This window comes from Anas acuta, chromosome 3 (genome assembly GCF_963932015.1).
Source record: "Anas acuta chromosome 3, bAnaAcu1.1, whole genome shotgun sequence".
Lineage (NCBI taxonomy): Eukaryota > Metazoa > Chordata > Aves > Anseriformes > Anatidae > Anas > Anas acuta.
The window spans coordinates 356,668-368,447 of NC_088981.1; the positions used below are offsets into that span (position 1 = coordinate 356,668).

General features: G+C 42.7%; 1 long non-coding RNA gene across 1 annotated transcript; it reads left to right on the forward strand.

The window, feature by feature from the left end:
- Window positions 1-9,345: 9,345 nt before the first annotated feature.
- Window positions 9,346-10,643, forward strand: LOC137853133 (uncharacterized). Its single transcript, XR_011094266.1, has 3 exons — window positions 9,346-9,461; window positions 10,316-10,419; window positions 10,528-10,643. It is a non-coding gene; the product is annotated as an uncharacterized lncRNA (long non-coding RNA).
- Window positions 10,644-11,780: the final 1,137 nt, after the last annotated feature.

Sequence of the window (11,780 nt, forward strand, 5' to 3'; positions counted from 1 at the left end):
TTGGATGGTCGAATGGGTTCGGAACGCATTTTCTGGGGCCCGATTTTTCAGTCGTCTCCGATGCGAACCTTGCCTATGTTTAGGGTTACTCAGAAAGAGCGAACACGGAGGGTCCAGTTGCATGCGGGGCTGCGTAAAGGCTCCCCTGGGGGGTTCAGTTGTACCCAAAGCCTTCCTTTGGGGGCACTTTTGGATGGGCGAAAGGGGCTCGGAACGCGTTTTCTGGGGCCCGATTTATCAGTCGTCTCCAATTCACGCTAGGGATGTGTTTAGTCTTGCTCCGAAAGAGCGAACACGGAGGGTCCAGTTGCATGTGTTGCTGTGTAAAGGCTCCCCTGGGGAGTTCACTTGTACCCAAGGCCTTCCTTTGGGGGCTCTTTTGGATGGGCGAAACGGGCTCACAACGCATTTTCTGGGGCCCGATTTTTCAGTCGTCTCCAATGCTGGCTAGGGATATGTTTGGTCTTGGTCCGTAAGAGCGAACCAGGAGGGTCCAGTTGCATGTGGGGCTGCGTAAGGGCTCCCCTGGGGAGTTCAGTTGTACCCAAAGCCTTCCTTTGGGGGCACTTTTGGATGGGCAAAAGGTGCTCGCAATGTGTCTTCTGGGGCCCGATTTTTCAGTCGTCTTCAATGCCGGCTAGGGCTTTCCAAGTCTTAATTAAAACCTTGTCCCCGGTTTATATCTTGTGAATTGCTATGTGTAACGGAGGACGTTGTGCTACCAAACCTTTCGCTCGGAGCTCCCTCTGTCGGTTCGTGAGTTGTATTAAATAAGGTCTTAACTGGGCATCCTGTAACTGAGGGTGATCAAGTGGCAATTCCAAGTCATAGGGCATACCATATAACATTTCAAAAGGAGAAATTCCTACATCAGTCCTGGGCTGTGTCCGTATGTTTAACAGCGCACGAGGTAAACATTTTACCCAAGAGCCTTTTGTTTCCAGCATTAGTTTAGTTAGTTGTTTTTTAATTTCACCATTCATTCGCTCTACCTTTCCAGAACTTTGGGGATGCCACAGAGTGTGGTATTCCCAGCTTGTTCCTAGAGCTTTCATGGTCTCTCGAGACACTTTGGAGACAAAATGAGGGCCTCGGTCAGAGTCAATTGTTTCTACAATTCCATATCTAGGAATAATATTCTCAAATAGTATTTTTACCACGGTTTGAGCCGTGGCCCTTGCTGTCGGAAAAGCTTCCACAAAATGTGTAAGACGATCTACAATCACTAATAGATATTTGTACCTCCCTGTTTTTGGGAGGTCTGTAAAGTCCAATTGAATTTTAGCAAAAGGTCGGTGAGCCAATTCCCGACCTCCCGATACTTTTTTTCTCAAGTGTTGGGCGTTTACCTTTCTGCAAGTTAAACAATCATTTACAACTCATTTTGCTATATTATAAATTCCAATACACATATACTTTATTGCAAATTGATCCACCAATGCTTGAGTTCCCCAGTGGGTGTTTTTGTGAAACCTTTGTAATACCCTCAGAGCTGCAGATTTTGAAAGCATTCCCCGTCCATCAGGCAGCACCCATTTGCCTTTATCTGTTTCTTTTATCCCCATTTGAATCATTTTGCTTTTTTCTTGTAATGTGAAGCTAAGCAGAGTATAAATTGGCCTATGATGGTAACAATGTGTGTATTTCTTCCTGTCCCCCCATTCATAATCATAGCATGGAAATTTCATTGAATCATTCCCGCAGTCTGAGCAGTCTTCCCTTGTTTTTATAATTCGCAGTCATTAGTGCCGCTCTTTTAGCCTCCTGGTCTGCCAAATTATTCCCTCTGATCAGAGCGGTGAGGCCTCGCTGGTGTCCTTTAACGTGTACTACAGCAATTTCTTTAGGTCCTCTGATAGCCTGTAAGACTTGGGTAATCAGTTCTTGGTGTACTAATCCCTTTCCCTGTGAATTAATGAGCCCTCGCTCTTCCCATATTTTACCAAATGTATGTAACACCCCGTATGCATATTTTGAATCTGTATATATTGTGCCCCTTTTGCCCTTTATCAGTCTTAAGGCCCGTAGTACAGCATATAATTCACAAGCCTTGGCAGACCAACTTGGACTTAAAGGTCCGGATTCAATTATTTCAAAAGTTTTCCCATTCACTAATGCGTACCCCGATTTCCGTTTCCCTTCCACTATTCGTGAAGAACCATCTACATATATCTGTTCCCCTATAAGTAACTCTTCTTCCTCCAAATCAGGTCTCAATTTTGTTTGCTCTTCTATATTTTGGAGGCAATCATGTTCTAAGGGCTAGTTCGGTTCCCCATAAAGAAACTGAGCAGAATTTTGCAGGGAAGTTGTTAATGTTAGTTTTGGGGAGGAAATTAAAATTCCTTCATATTTTAGTAACCTAGCATCTGCAATCCATTTTTCTGCTTTTTGCTGTAGTACTCCCCGGATATTGTGTGGGGATATCACCTTGATTTCTCCTCCGAAGGTAATTTCTGTGCTTCTTCTACTAATAAAGCAGCTGCTACTACTACCTGTAAACAACTTGGCCAGCCCCAACTAACTGGGTCCAGCAATTTGGATAGGTAAGCCACAGGTTTTTAACTCCCTGCCCATTCTTGGGCTAATACTCCATATGCAGTGCCCTCATTGCTGTTAACAAATAAGAAAAACGGTCTCCTCAAATCCGGAAGACTCAACACTGGAGGGCGTGCTAATTCTTCTTTTAATTTTTCTAATTGTTTTTCATCTTCTTTGGTCCATTTTAGCAACCCATCCTTAGTCAATTTTTTATAAAGAAATTTAACTTTGCCACTGTAATCTTCAATCCATTGTCTACAATAGCCAGTCAACCCTAATAATTGTTGTACCTGCCTCTTAGTTCGTGGAGTCGTTAAAGCCAATATCCCACTGATTCTGTCTGGGTCTAATTTCTTAGTTCCCTCACTTAGTCGGTGGCCCAAGTATTTTACCTCTTGTTCTACAAACTGCAGCTTCAATTTCGAGACTTTCAGTCCCTGCAAACTAAGAAAATTCAACAGCTGTATGCTGGCCTGCCTAACAGTATCTTCGTCTCTCCCTGCTAATAACAAATCATCTACATACTGTACTAATGTTATGCCTGGTGGCTTATTGTAGTTTTGTAAAATTTGCTCCAGGGCTTGTCCAAATAAATTAGGTGATTCAGTGAATCCTTGAGGAAGGACAGTCCACCATAACTGCTGCTTTCGGTGGGTATCTGGGTCTTCCCATTCAAAGGCAAAATAATCCCTACTACCTTCCTCCAGAGGACATGCCCAAAATGCATCCTTTAAATCCACTACGCTATACCACTGATCATCTGGGTGCAATTGACCTAATAGGGTATGGGGATTTGCCACAACAGGAAATCTGGTCACAGTTCTCTTATTAATTTCTCTTAGATCATGTACCAATCTATATTTGCCATCTTTCTTTTTCACTGGTAATATTGGAGTATTAAATGGGGACATACAAGGTTCTAGCAACCCTTGTTGTAATAACCTTTGAATTTCAGGTTTTAACCCTTGTCTGCCTTCCTCAGACAGGGGGTATTGTTTAATTCTCGTTGGTACACCCGGGTTGGTTATAGTTACCTTAAAAGGTTTAATATCTAATCTTCCTACACTTTCTGGAGTGTACCAGACTTCAGGATTTATACTTTGCTCGTCCTCCGCTCTCAGAGGACACAACCTAATTTTTAGCTCCTTATCTACTACCTCTAAACTTATGCCTAATTCTTCTATTAAGTCTCTCCCTAACAAGTTATATTCTGCCTCAGTCGCTAAGAGTAAGGATCCCACCCCTAATTTAGAATCCGATTCAATTAACACCTCTTTGATAACAGGGACCCCAAAGGGTTCCCCTTTTGCTCCAATTACTTGAACTTTTTCTGTCGAGATTTTACATCCTAAAGGCAGATTTTGGACTGTAGATCTTTCAGCCCCTGTATCTATGAGGAACTCAATTTCCTCACGCTGGGGACCTATTTTTAACTTTATCAAGGGCTCAGTTTTCTTTCGGGTCCACAGCAGATAGAGCCCCTGACGCCCCTAGTCTTCCTTAAACATCTTCTCATCCTCCATTCTCAGTCGACACTGCTTCTTCTTATGACCTTTCTTATTGCAGTAAAAACAACTCACATCCCTCAATCCTCCCGTCACTTTCCCTTCTCCCTCTAGTTTTTGGCGAACCACCTTTGAATCTTTTCTGTATTCGCCTCTTCTCTGCCCCTCCCGCATCACAGCCATCATTATTTGTGCTTGCTTCTTCTCCTTTTCATCCTCCCTCCTTGCATACACTTTCTGTGCCTCCCTTAACAATTCGTCTAGACCCCAGTCTTGCCAATTCTCTATTTTCTCTATTTTTTTCCTAATGTCTATCCAAGACTTTGAAACAAACTGAGTTTTTAGCAAAGCCTCCTCAACAGGGGTTCCTGGATCTAATCCCGAGTATAGTTGCAAACTTTTGCGTAATCTCTCCAACCATTCTGTCTGCGTTTCATCTTTCTTTTGTTGCTCATTAAAGGCCTTATTAATGTTTTGCCCTCTCGGGACTGATTCCCTAATTCCCTGAATGATAATGTTCCTAAGGTCCTGCATTTGGCCACGATGTATAGGGTCCTGATTATCCCAATTGGGCCTCTGTAATGGCCATTTAACATCTGCTGCAGGACCTTGCTGGTGTTGCTGATCCCAAATTCGCATTCCAGCTTTTCTAATCATTCCTCTCTTCCGATGTAAATAATATCCCTAAAATAGATTGCATCTCTTCCCAGGTGTAGATATTGGGCCCTAAGAACTGATCTACCCGTTCTGCCACCCCTAAGGGGTCCTCCAAGAGGTTTCCCATTTCTTTCTTAAAGTCTCGGACATCTCCGGAGTTCATGGGGATGGCCACATATCCCATACCGGGTTGTGGTCCTCCCATTGCTATTTCCCTTAGTGGATACAACCCCTCTTCATTTTTAAGCTGCTGTCTTCTGGCCTGACTCCTAGTTATTGGTCCCTGAACACTAGAGTCAGAGTCGCTGTCGGCATCTCCCTGGGGCTGCGGATTAGGAGGCCCGGGAGTCGGAGGGGCTGCAGGTGGGATTGGTGAAACATAGGGAGGCGGTGGGGCTGGGATCTCTAATTCTCGGTTTTTCTTATGTCTCCTGTCCCCTCCTTTTTCTTTTAGAGGGTATAATTTGGTCTGAGTTTCCGAACTGATCCACAAATGTGCATACTCACTCTCTTCTAAACTAAAGGGTTCCTTTGAGTTCACATAAATATTTAGGGCCTGGCAAACCCAATCATCAAAGGACCCAAATACAGGCCAGTAAAGGTGGTCTCCTGGTCTCCTTGAATCTGTTTACCACCCCAAACTTCAATGCAATAATGTATCATTTTTACTTTATTTCTTCCCCGCCTAAAAGGGGAATCATCCCAATTTTTGATCATTAATCCCAAAGGACTATCTGGAGGAATAGGGGGTAACCTAATATCTGTCGTTACCCCGCCCACGGGACCAGAAGGCTTACTCTTCTTCTGTCCCATCTTCTGGAGCGCCTTCACACACACACACACAAATCGCTTCCCCCTTTTCGTGGCCCAGTCCCTCGCGGGATGTGGGAACCGCACTACCGAGGGGTCCACACTTGCTTCGTCCTGCTGGACGTCTCACAACGCTACGCTCCAGGATACCCAATCCCAACCGAACGGATCACTGGCCTATACTTACTCACTCCTGAGTCTTCGTTCGGTCTTCGTGCACAAAGATTACTAGGGGTTGCTGGCTTTATTTGCTTGCTGCCGAATCTTGGGTTCGTCGGTGAAGGGTTTGAGTGAAAGTAGTCCTAGCGAAGGCCGCTGAAATCAGCGGGGTGACCCCTCTGAAGATCTTTCAATCAGATTGCCTTCATTCGAGTCACAGCACCAAATTTGTTATAAGTTGCCCCCTTAATTAATTTTCAGAGAGCATTGCATTAATAATAGAAAGGAATTTATTGAATAAGCCAACAGCAAGCAAAACAGCGCTGGGCAGCCGGGGAGTCTCGGCTCCACCAACAGCGCGCACCTCACCCCCGCCAGGGTCCCTTTTTATATCTTGGTAAGTCCGGGATTACGCAGCACATCCTGGTATATTCTGCGACTGCGCGCACTGTTGCTAGGGGGTCGTCTCTGTCCCTCTGGTGGTCGTGAAGATGAAGGCCGTAGTCTTCCTCAGCGTTGTGGTTCAACTTCTTTCTTTATTTGGTCATGTTGGCCCAGTGTGAGACAGGAAGGCAGGATGTTGATACACTAGGTTAGCAACTTATCAGGAGATGGTTACATGAGCTTTGCAGCAGTGTTTTTGAACAAAAGAGGCACCCAACATGGCCGCCCGAAAGCCCATGCTGGAGAACTGAATCTCCTGACATGCTCTGGGCACCCAACATGGCCTCCAGGAAGTCCAGTGCCCCAGAACTGCATCTCCTGGCATGCTCTGCGCACCCAACATGGCCTCCATGGTTTGGGTCAATCCTGGACATGAAGACGGACTAGGAGAAGCACTCTTGGAGAGCAGTCCTGCAGAGAAGGGCTTGGGGGTTCTGGTGAATGAAAAGTTTGAAATGAGCCAGGAGTGCATGCTTGCAGGCCAGAATGCCAACTGAATCCTGGGCTGCATCAACAGATGCAAAAGCCAGCAGGTTAAGGGAAGGGATTGTCTCCCTCTATTCTGCCCTTCTGAGGCCCCACTTGAAGTAGTGTGTCCAGGTCTGGGCCCCCCAGAACAAGAAGGATGTTTATCTTTTAAGAGCGGGTCCAGAGGGGGGCTACAAAAGTGCTCAAGGGGATGGAACACTTCTCCTATGAAGAAAGGCTAAGAGAGCTGGGGCTTTTCAACCTACAGAAGAGAAGGCTCCGGGGTGACCCCATTGCAACCTTGCAGTACTTAAAAGGGACGTAAAAAAAAAGATGGGGAACAACTATTCTTAATCAGATAAAGACAGGATAAGGGGGAATGGCTTTAAACTAAAAGAGGTGAGATTTAGATTAGAGGTTAGGAGGAAATACTTCACTTGGAGGGTGGCGAGGCACTGGAACAGGTTGCCCAGAGAGGTTGTGAATGCCTCATCCTTGGTTCAAGACCAGATTGGACAAGGCCCTGAGCAACCTGATCTAGTGCGTAGTGTCCCTGCCTATGGCAGGGTGGTTGGAACTGGATGATCTTTGAGGTCCCTTCCAACCCAAGCCATTCTATGATTTCATGCTGTCGTTCTGTTGATTACTATGTTGGACACTTCATATTTTGAGCTTCCTTTTTTTTTATAAGCTATGTAGGCTTTGGCTGCAGCTCCATAGTGATCAGTGCAGTCTTTCTTCAGGGTATAGATAATTCCCCTTCTTTCTTAATAACTGTAATAGCAATTCCAAGCTGTAAACTACTTTGTCATCCTAAGTTGTCCTTTCTTCTTAGGCCTTAGGTTATATATCAGTGATAAAAGCTTAATTTAATTAAAATACCTGTTTGTATTAGGCGCTGAAATTGAAAACCACTGTGAAAGGGGATACACCACCTACCCTGGCAACCACCAGCTTCTGTAAAAAGGAGGTGAGTGAACCCATTTGTGTAAGGAGAGTTCAAAAAAAAAAAAAAACACTAAATTCAATTGAGCATAGCACTGTATATCAGTAGTATATATTGTTTATTTACTTTTCTGATTAGATACTATAGCAGCAAAGTTGTAACGTATAGTGTGTTAAAGTGATTCTTCAGCCCATAGCAACTGAATAAAGGATGAGCCTGAAGGTAGTAGTATTTCTCATGCTAATGCAAGTCTGGATATTTTTATATCTGATCATATTTCATGAAAGAAAACAAAACAAAACAAAACAAAACAAAACAAAAAACCATAATATTTTCCATAACCAATCATCTTTTGATTATTTTAACATCTTTATCAAGTTTAAAGCAAAATTTAGTTGTGTTTTTATTTCCTGTAACTACATTTTTTTTACAAGGCATAGGAGTGAAAAATGTAAATTACACTTTTCTAGGTGCATCTTATATATAGAAACTTCAGAAGTGCTTGTAGAATTTCAGACTGCAGCTTAATACTTAATATTAGAGAAGAGAGGGGAGAGGGGACAGAACTTAGGAGGTAAGTACAGAGAACACATGACAAAAGAACATTTTGGGGGAAAGGTAGTTTTAACAGTACCATGTCTAAATATCACAAATTAACCATGAAATGAAATCAAACTGTATATGCATGGTGGTGCATATATTTTAAGCCTGTATTTTAATGTTTAATAAGAAATTTCCAGTGTTGCACTGAATATCAGCTGCTTGGGTTTTAATTCCAGTGTTCCAAGAGTGTATCATACTTATTAGTCTCCAAATCCAATTGGTAGGGAGAGTATTTCTCTGCAAGAAAATTAATTAGATTTTGTTATTTCAAATTCAAAAAATATACTTTTAAGAAATGTACCCTGCCAAAAGTATTTACGTGTTCTTACATGTCACATCTCATTCGTGTCTATATGATCAGTATTTCTTAGTATAATTAATATGTATCCCTTATGTTACATCGTAGCCTTGGGAGTCCCAATCTTTCTGCAGTAATTTTCCTCATGAAGTTGTCTGTGCAGATTCCTGGGGCCAGTCCTTGCTGGTTTCTACAGACGCTGGCATCTTGTTAATTGATGGTTAGTAAATGATGCTGTGTTCTTGTGTCAATTATTTATGTATCTGACCATTTTCTTCAAAATAAATGTTCATAAGCTCTGTTTAGGTAATTGGTAAGTCCTCACCTGCAAGGAGAGTACCAATCCAAGTGAATCTATTACATTTATGTAATCTAGCTGCAGATTTTTTCTCTGCATCAGAATTCTTATTTGGAGCCAATTTTTGTGCAGATTTCTGAATGTTTTGTTATTTCAGATGCTGTTATCGTGGCCATCTGAAAAGATTTATGAAGTCAAACCCAAACTCAAGGAGTGTCTGGATTTTTTAGCCCTTGATGATACTAATGAACATGAAGCACAAGGCTTATGTGGTGATGAAAGCCTGTTTCTTCCATAGCAGTGCTTCTACTAGTTTGACCTCTTATCTTCTGTGTGCCACATAAGGCCATTGGGACTAAGGGAATGAAGTTAGTTACCAGTGAAAATTTTCAGACTTTCGAAAGAAAGGTCCCTTTCAGGCTTCAGTTGCATAATTTCATCCATGGCAATGATAAAACACTCCTATAAGGAAGTACTGGTTATGGTGCTGCAGCATACATACGAGCTTTGTGCAGAATGTTTCATTTTCATGAGAAAAAACAAGACTTATTTTATTAGAAAGAAATAGTTCAGAACCATTGACTACCAAATTTTAGCAGAATTTTAAAGAAATACGTGTGTTTTCTTTTTTAGATGGTCAGCCATCAGTTCAAGTATTTGATAAAACTCTCCAAATAAAGCAGATGCATGTGTTGAAAGCTCTGGATCTTTTGATTGCCCGAACAGACGAAAGTAGGAAAGGTCCTTGTTATTTGGTTCTTATTTGAATGTCTGTTTAACTGTTTATTTGGCAGACATCAGTAGAAGGGAATGCCTTAGGTGCTTTTATTTAAGAGTTGTTTTTGTTTTTTAACTTGGAAGCATGCTGTAGAATTTTAATTCCCACCGTGTCCTGGGGTGCATCAAGCACGGCATCGCTAGTAGGTCAAGGGAGGTGATTGTCCCGCTCTACTCTGCGCTGGTGCGGCCTCACCTCGAGTACTGTGTGCAGTTCTGGGCACCACAGTATAAAAAGGACATGAAACTGTTGGAGAGTGTCCAGAGGAGGGCTACAAAGATGGTGAAAGGCCTGGAGGGGAAGACGTACGAGGAACAGCTGAGGGCACTGGGCCTGTTCAGCCTGGAGAAGAGGAGGCTGAGGGGAGACCTCATCGCAGTCTACAACTTCCTCGTAAGGGGGTGTCGAGAGGCAGGAGACCTTTTCTCCATTAACGCCAGTGACAGGACCCGCGGGAACGGGGTTAAGCTGAGGCAGGGGAAATTTAGGCTTGACATCAGGAGGGGGTTCTTCACAGAGAGGGTGGTTGCACACTGGAACAGGCTCCCCAGGGAAGTGGTCACTGCACCGAGCCTGTCTGAATTTAAGAAGAGATTGGACTGTGCACTTAGTCACATGGTCTGAACTTTTGGGTAGACCTGTGCGGTGTCAAGAGTTGGACTTGATGATCCTTAAGGGTCCCTTCCAACTCAGGATATTCTATGATTCTATGATATAATCACCTTTTGTCCTTTTGTCACATCACATAGCTATTCTTAATTATTGTAATTAGGTTTTTGAGCTCTGAGTTTATTGTTCTCCTTTTCAGATCTTTCCACTACTTTCCCTTTGCTGATTTCCCCTGGGCTGCTTACGTACATGCCCTATGGCTTTAGGGTTTGTAAGTGTCTTGAGGTAATCATGTTTTTATCAGTGGCAAGTGCATTAGATGCCTCATTTAGAATAAGGGAGTGCATACAACAAGTACTGTTTGTTGTTTGTTTGCTTGTTTTTCTAAAAGGTGTGGAAAAAAGTCTCTAGATGCTCAGAATCATGCTTCAGAGCAAACCTGAAACTGGCCGTATTGAATCATCAAATGGTTTTGGTTGGAAACAACTTTTCAAGACCTTTTAGTCTGACCTCCCTGCCATGGTCAGGTACATCTTTCAGTAGATGAGGTTGCCCAAAACCTCATCCAGCCTGACCTTGAACACTTCAGGAGATGGGACATCCACATCCTCTCTGGGCAACCTGTTCCAGTGCCTCACCACTCTCATAGATTAGATAAAAGGAATAAATTCTTCGCTAAATCTACCGTCTTTCTGTTTGAAACTATTACGCCTTGTGCTGTCACTACGTGCCCTTGTAAAATGTCTCTCTCTCTCTTTCTTATAAGCCTCCTTTAAGTATTGAAAGGCCACAATAACGTCTCCTCAGAGCCTTCTTTTATCCAGGTTAAAAGAACACAGCTTTCTCAGCCTTTCTTGTAGGTGTTACAGCCCTCTTATCATTTTTGTGACCCTTCTCTGGATCCACTTTAACAGGTCCATGTCCTTCTTGTGCTGGGCGCACCTGAGCTGAACACAGTACTCCAGGTTGTATCTTACAGGGGCAGTGTGAAGTGGGGGAGTATCACTTCCCTCGACCTTCTAGGCCACACTTCTTTTTGTGCAGCACAGGATATGATTAACTTTCTGGGCTGAAGGTAGACATTACTGGCTCATGTCAGATTTGTCATCCACCAGTATATAGTTGGTCTCCAGCTACTCTTAGAACTCAACACTCTGGAAATCTCCCTAGCTGAATAATGTGTTTGTTCAGTTGTACAAAAACGTGGAGGAAATTACTTATGCTGTCACTATTCTACCAAATGTGTTACTGGTTTTTGTTCTGTGATGTGTAACCACATTCTAGTGCTATAGATTATATTCTCTTAAATATTCTGGTATATAAAAACAAAACAAAACAAAACAAAAAAAAAAAAAAAAAAAAAAAAACTTAAAACCCGTCTGTCCAAACAACTTTTTTTTTTTTTTTTACCCTCTTTTCAAAAGGATTAAACGTCCCTAAAATATGCACTTTTTCAGTTAGGTACTTTTTACCCAAAAGTCTGTGAAGTGAATACGCACAGTGCAAGAACAGGATCTGTATGTGTAACACAGATAAAATAATTAGAAATCTGGTTGTTTTATTGTTTTTTACCACATTATGTCTGTTTGCTCAATATTAGCTGAAGTGACATTTACCCAAGCTAAGGGTAAAATGTGGTTCCTTTCATACCATTGGGAGTTGCC